The sequence below is a fragment of the Meles meles genome, chromosome 5 (assembly GCF_922984935.1).
Source record: "Meles meles chromosome 5, mMelMel3.1 paternal haplotype, whole genome shotgun sequence".
Taxonomy (NCBI): Eukaryota; Metazoa; Chordata; class Mammalia; order Carnivora; family Mustelidae; genus Meles; species Meles meles.
Genome location: NC_060070.1, coordinates 134,103,223 through 134,110,981, shown reverse-complemented (window position 1 = coordinate 134,110,981; position 7,759 = coordinate 134,103,223). Strand labels below are relative to the sequence as shown.

Genomic DNA, 7,759 nt, shown 5'->3' with positions numbered 1-7,759 from the left:
TAGTTTTTAATTTTAAGTAAGTTTCAGAAAATAGTGACTTTGATAGGAGTAAAAGGCAGATTTAGCTCTTAAAACAACAACAACATTGAAAGCCACTGCCTTAAAGGTATATTTGCAGTGCATTAGCCTCTAATTGTATTTGTCTCTGTTGAGGAGTAGTCAGTGGTGGTAATGTTACCTTGAAATCTTTATTTAATGACTTAACATTATTTTGGAGGTACAGTAGTAGGTAAATGTAATATGTCAGTCTCATATAACATTCATCTTTTTTGGTAGAATGATTTCCATACCCTTGGTTGGAAGAAAAAAGAAACTTGATTAGTGAATTTAATGAAGTAATTTTTTTTAATTTAAATCTTGAACTTGGCAATACACATTGTCTCTCACTGGGGTTTTGATAGGTTACAGTTCTTGGTCTTTCATTCTTTGTTTTAGTTCCAAAATTAGATGTCAGCTTAAATTTAAAAATTATAATCTGTATTTCCAGCTACACTTGAAATATTCGCCACATTTTTGGACGGCATGATTTATAGCTGTAAAATCAATATGTTTATTCTAGTTTTACTAAATAAAATGCTACTTTGAACTAATCTCTCCAGCTTAGTAAAGAGCAACCTTCAACTCCTCACTGCTCGCATAAGCGGCGTTTTAGCGTAGCACGGGGCAAGAACAGAGCTGACCTGCAAACCTCGCAGCAGTTTTAGGCCTCTTACAGAACTTTACCAGTTAACATTTGTATGCTTTCATTCTTTGTTTACACAAAAGCCTAGACTTTTATAGTAATTAATTCTATATCTAACCTGAAGTTCTGGAGTTTTCCCTTTTTCAGACTTTGGAATTATTTAGGAGTATGGCTCTGAGGTTCAGGTACCAATAGCTGCCTTTTTAAAGGCAATAGAAAAGGAACTCATTCATTAAACATCAGCCACGGACTGTGTTCTGTTGGGCCTCTCCTTTCATCATCTAATAAAGCTTCACAACAACTCCCTGAAGGAAGGTGATTCTCACTTTACAGAAGAAAAAAAAAAACCTCCCGAATTTAATTAGCTTGTACAAGGTGTTACAATTTGATTTTAGATTCAGAGCTTTTTCAAAAACTCCCATATTCTTTCCCCTGTACCATGTTTAAGATGGAAATTTTATAAAACCAAGCATTTGGGCAGCTTACTAATACTTGGTTTTCCAGAATTCAGGAGCCAAAAAGCTCCAATAAACTCAGTAGTTAATATTACTATATCTGTACTTATACTATACAGTAGTATATAAATGCCACTCAACTCCAAAATACTAAAAAATAACCCCAAAGAGTCTCTCAGCTGTTACAAATCGATTTGTGTGTTAGTTTGTGGTGTATACATGTAATTCAAAATTTATATATGATAATTGAGTCATCCACAGTACCCAACTTAATCTCAATAATGACACCTCTTTACACTTGATTAACAAAATCATGGTCTTTAAAAACTTTTTTTTTTTTTTTTTTGAGATTGATACACTAGTTTGGCTAGATTTTTAAGTTTTAAAAGGTTGAAGATTCATCTTCATGTTAAAAGATGAATGGGAAGTACAGTTGACCTCTGAACAATGGGTTTGAACTGCATGGGTCCACTTACCTGTGGATTTTTTTTTTTTTTAATAAACCCAGTTCTGTAAATGTATTACCTCTAACGATTTAATCTTTTTTCTAGCTTTATTATGGGGAGTCGTATATAATACATATACAAAATATGTGTTGATCACCTGTATTATTGATAATGGTTCTGGCCAGCAGTAGGCTAGTAGTAGTTAGGTTTTTGAGAAGTCACAGGTAGTAGATTTTTGACTGCATGAGAATCAGTACCCTGAAACCTGCAATCAGGGGTCAGCTGTACTCGTGCTTTGGTTATACAACTACACAACACTGGGATTGTAGGTTAAGCTTCTGTCTTCTTTCTGTTCAAGTGTGGATTTCCTTTAATGGGCACCATGGAGCATCAGAAAGAAAATCCAGTATTCTCTAGAAAACATGAAGAACAACCCTTCCATAGATTTTTCTAGTGCCTGTGATGATCTGTCACTTCGGTTCTGTGTCTGTTTCACTGCGGACTGTGAGTTCTGCATCTTATTTGGCATTTATCCCCACTGTCTTGCTTGCAGTTTTCATGTGGAAACCTAATCACAAATGTTTAAAGAAAGAACGAGAAAATGTGGGCCAGTTTTCTTTTGTCATTCTTCTGTGGGAATGTGTTCAGAAGTGTTCTTGGTGATAACCCGGGATCATTGGCCATTCTGTGAGGCTGAACAAAGAGAGGTGGTTTGGTGTGCTAGCCTTTGGACTGTGACTGTAGCCCACCCTGGCCTCTAAGCAGTGTGAACCTGAGAAGGCAGCTCATCTGTGGAGTCTTGAAGTGTTTGTTCTTTTTAAATTGAGAGATACTTGAAGTGTCCAAATTGATTCTGTTACCTACAAACCCTTAATACAGTGTTACTAAATGATTCTTGAATATAGTTAGCAAAACCAGAAAGAACTAAGGTATGGAATGGACTCCTCTATGGCTGCCTGGGTTCAAATTCAGCTGTTAGTTAGAGTCAAGTTACATCATCTCTTTGGCTTCCGTTTTGGGTGCCTCCCTTTTAGAGTTGGTAGCTGTTCAGAACTTTGCCTGGCGCCTCGGAAGCTACGTCAGCCATCGCTTCTGCTGGTGTAAAGCGCCATACTGTAACGTCCTGTGAAGCATGTCAGTGGGAGGTGTACATGGTACTTTTTGGACTTCAACGTGGATAGTAGTTAAATTCTACTGTAGAGGAAAGCTAAATAGTGGTATTTTCTTTTTTCTTTCTTTCTTTTTTTTAAGCTAGAGAGTGAGAGTCTCAAGATGGACATGTAGTGTAGCTAACGCTCTGGATGTAATGATGAACCAGAGCAGTAGGGCCGCCAAGGGGAGTTTTATTATCATCTGTTAGAGCTTGCCCATCAAACTGAGAATTCTCTTTTTCAGAACACTTGGAGCAGCTGCCATGTTTTCCAGTGATGGCATTGCTCTTCCGAACACTTTTTACATTCCCCTCAGAATGTCTTTGAGCTTCACACAGAGCTACCCAAAGAGAATCAGTCTCACCTGTGTATTTTCCGAAATCCGTTTGTCTGGTCATCTGTCTTAACATTTGTCAAAATAGGTGCTGAGGTTCTAAAAGCATGTGAGAAAGGCGTATGAAATATTTTCATAAGAACAGTGATCAGATCGGGCAGGTGCGTGTGTGTCAGACGTGCTCTGTGTTCCACACACATTCCTATTCATTCCTCCCAACGGCCCTAGACAACCCCATCATCCGTCAGACAGCCGCTTCAGGGAGCCCAGAGGCACCCATGGTGCAGATTGGGTCCATTGCTGCCTCCAGCTTTGCTGGGACGAGACCTGTGACTCCTTGGAGCACCTTCGTGTTCGCGCACAGAGTCTGCATACCTGTGCTGTAGTTGCTCAGGGTCTAGTTGGATTGCTCGATACTTCCCCTGAGGCAGATACCTTCTTCTCTCTTTCTGTGTTACCACAGCCAAAAGTCAAGGTAGATTTATCAATACTCTGGACAGTGGCGTTTTTTAAGAGCACCTGTTGCCGTCATCCAAGGTAGAAAATGTAAAGTCATTGGTCCTCAGTACGCATGAAAACAGGACTTCGTCCCTTGAACTCTCCTGCATGGTTTATTATTAGAGTCCCATGTTTTTTAAGGTCTTGTATTTAATACCTCAGACTGTTCATAATTGAGTGAGCTTTTCATGGCTAAAAATATTGGTTATGTATTTCAGTTTACCCCTGCAAGTTGCTGGCACTCTGTGTGTCCACTTAGCGGGAAGCAGGGTCTAGAGCAGGCTGTGGTCTGCCTGTCCTGACGCCGCCTGCAGAGAAGGTAGTGGCAGAGGGAGGACTCCGCGGTGGTCTGAGAGTGGTCTAGCTTGACGCGTTAGTTGAATTCCACCTGGGTAACCCACATCTGGTTTAGACTGAAGCCCCTGCCTGGAAGTAATCTCCTTTCGGGAACCACAGGTAATATCCTGTGACCCTTTGGGCCCTGCGGTGACTACGTGCCTGATGGCCTGATAGTCTGGTTTCAGGGGAAAATCCTGGTTGGGTGCCATCTTGGTCTGTGCAGGAGACCACTGTCTGCACAAGGTGTTCAGAGCTGTTGCTGGGCCTTCTTCATTGTCACAGTCCCGTCTTTCAGATTCCTGAGACTTCTCACTCCAGATGTGCGCCTCCTTTCCCTTCGTCCTCACCGTCTGTGACTTTCTCCCTTTTGTGCGCACCTATACGAAAACGCTCCTGTCTTTTGCATGATTCCCTTGCCCCTCTAACTGCATTCCGGTTTTGTTTTCTCTCTGTCAAAGTATCTCTTAAACTATTGGATTCTTTTTCTTCATTAGGCTTTCAGTCTTTTAAATTTGTTTTGATTTAGCTTCTGTCCAAAAAAACCCGTTCTCAGGATCTCATGATTCCCTGTTCACCAGCCTTCTGCACTCTGAATTCTCTGGCCTCGGCTTGTGTGATTAACCCACTGCCCACCAGTGTACCCCCAACCCCCGGCCCCGGCGCCAAAGTTCCTCTTCGCTTCTGTGATGCTGTTGCCTCCTTTCCTTATCTCTAACCCCAAACTCAACCTCATTGTCCTTCTCTCTGTACTAGGTCTGGAGAGTTTATTAACTGTTTATTACCTCAATCCTTGCTTCTTTTCCTGGTGCCATTCTAACCACCTGTGATTGGTTTTCACTTAAACTTTCTATTGTAACCCGGAACAAACAAGTCACAGATGTTTTTTTCCCTCTGTAAATCTCCCCAATCTGACTTTTCCCCATTCTCCAGTAACATGGCTCCCATTTGTCCAACATGAAATCCAAGTACAGTCATTTGCACATAAGCATTTAACAAATTCTTACTAATTTTAGCTCTGCTATGAAGTAAATTAAATTGTAATTCTCTCCGCTTCATAATCTAACAATTTCAGAACTTCAAAGACATCTGAACTCATTCATTATAGGCAAAATACCGCTGGTTCCAAATATTTCTTTTTTTATTTCCTAATTCATTGCAGGAGGTCTTGAGTTTGCTATTTTCATTCTAGTGCTTTCAGACTCGGAATATGATTTCTGGCGTAATTTCATCAGGTTACTTATGACAGCTTTCTTCCTCAGGTTTTATTTGGTGACTGTCGGGACCATTCTCTAGCTGTCTCTCAGGACTGCTTGATGAAAGTGAGCCTGATTAATCCATAACTTCCTCGTGCGCCTTTGAGAAACGTTGCTGCTCCATGAGTATCTGGAAATCACAGTTTTTCCAGTTTGGTGAACCCAAGAGTAGCCGTTTTCTTCGCTATTTCCAGTGGTCTAGCCTACCACCTAAACGGGTCTGCTGTCCTGTAAAATGCATTTTAAAATTTACATATGCCTCAGTTAAAGCTGGTCTTGAAAGTATTTGTACGCAGTACAGAATGTCTCCAGAATTGCTACTGTGTATTATTGCTAGGTCTTAAAGATGAGAAGCTCAAAGTGAATCTGAAATGCTAAGCAAAAAAAAAAAAAAAGAGAGAAGTACAATATTGATACTAATTTTCCCCTGGAATTTGTAGAAAGAAAGCCTCCCACATTTTCTGCTTTTAAAATTCTGACGTTTCAAGCCACAAAGTCTTGCTTTAGAATAACGATGATTGAGGATAACTTTCACTTGGGCTTTCTGTTGGCTAGTTGACTTTCCAGGTGATGGCCGTAAGACGCTCCCCCATCCCAACCCCCACCCCGCCCAATACTCACATTGAGAGTTTGGGTTCCCAGTAATTGTACAGACCGCATATCCTAAACTTGTGAACATTTTTAAGCAAGCAAAGAGGCATCTTTTAACTTCCTCATCTACGTTGATGAGTCAGTACCTAGAATTTACTTTTCAAGGTTTTATGGTAAGCAATAGAGCTGAATTAATGTGTTCTTCATAGAAAAAGTATGGAGGTCTCCAAAAAAACTTTGAAGATGCAGTGTTTATAGCTATGTAATGTTTTTAGTCTTTCCTAAAGGAAAAAATGAGATATCAAAAACTATTAGGACAGTAAGAACCAGCATTTTAATTTCTTGTCCACAGTGCTTAAAACACTCAGTATTAAATAAATATCGGATTAGTCCAAAGTCCGAAGACCAGTATACATACAAGATGCTAAAGCAGTTTCTGTGGTAGGGTGTTAGATTTTTTTGTCCCTTCTTAAAATGTTTTTAAAATGCTTCTATTTTATAATGGAAGAAATGTTGAATTTATCTGAGCCTCCTACAATGAATATAATAATCACAATAGTTGTGGGCAGCTTTGCTGTAGCTCAGGAAATGAGCCAATTTAAGAAACTTGGATATATTGTCACTTTACATATTCAGAGAAAATTAAGATTATTGGTGGAAAATCCTTGAGAGTATTTTTCCTTTTTTCCTTAAAGGAACTCCAGCTTCCCCTGCCTTGTTTTTTTTAAATTAATAAACTACATCTGCGGCTGGCTTTGTGCCAGGCCCCGTGTTGCGTGCTACCCCTCCTGCCCCACTCTGCCTCCCAGTCCTTGTGCCATGTTGACCCAGTGAGTCCAGTCCTGCCCCTCGTCTGGCCACTAGTCACACTCCAGTGATCATGCAGCCCGTTGTCATCCACGGGCGATCTGGTCCTCCCCGACCCGCTCCCCTCGTCCCGCTCCCCTCGTCCGAGCCATCAAGGTGGCATCTGCGTCCCAGCACTGTTTTTGATTGTCCACCCTCACCACTACCTGAAACTACCGTGTCCTTCCATTGTCTGTCACCCCTTTTTGAGGAATTGTATTTACCACATCACCAAGGCTTAAAATAGTACCTGACACATGGTAAATGTTTTAATAAATACGAATTATTATCCCAGCCATACAGTGAAGTATGTATATCCTCATTTTGTAAATGAGGAACCTGAGTACACAAGTCACTTACTAAAAACCACTCGGCTACTAAGTGACAAAGCTGAGACGGGAGCACAGACACCCTCAGGATTCTCCTGCCTTCCTCATGATGTGGAAGGTTCCAGGTAGGAGCCCAGTCACCATTCCCTGAAAACCCAGGAGAAAATAGGTTGAATCATGGTGCGCACATCTTGGCTTCATCTGTGCACACGCACACAAGACTTCAGGCTCCTGTGGCAGACGACCACACGTGGAGGATTCCAGAGAAGAGGCCGAAATGGCCTCTTGCTTGTACATAGCAGCTCCCACAGGGAGACTGTGGGAGACTCAGGAGACTGGCAAGCCAAGTGCCCAAGGGTTGCTAGAAGGGCGGTTCATTACACTCTGAAATCTCGTAGGTGAGTTCTAGAAAAGGAAGTGGGACAATAGGGAAATCACAGCTGTAGCTTCAAAATGAAGTCAGTTCCCAAACTGAGTGAATCATAACCTTAAATATTTCTTATCGCTTCTCGGCCTTTTGGCTAAGATCAAGTGTAGTATCTGTTCTTATCAGTTTAATATCTGTTAAATTTTTTGTATGACTTAGCAGACTATACCAAGTCAAGACAGTTCAGTTAGCTATTGTAGGTGCTCAAAAGCTGCTCACCAGCCATTACATGATCACCGTGAGGAAAGACAAAATAGAAGTGCAAGCCCTGTTCAAGTAGTATTTCATGTCAGGAGACCAGCTGTGTTAAGATCTTTTCAATGACTAAGTTTGTAATGGAATGATTAATTACTTCTGCGTTTTGGGTTTCATAATTTTAAATCAGTAGTCCTCTTCTAGAACTCTCCA

General features: G+C 40.9%; 1 pseudogene; it reads left to right on the top strand.

Moving 5' to 3' along the window:
• The first annotated feature begins 7,425 nt into the window (after nucleotides 1–7,425).
• LOC123942781 lies at nucleotides 7,426–7,520 on the top strand (annotated as a pseudogene).
• The last annotated feature ends 239 nt before the right edge of the window (nucleotides 7,521–7,759 follow it).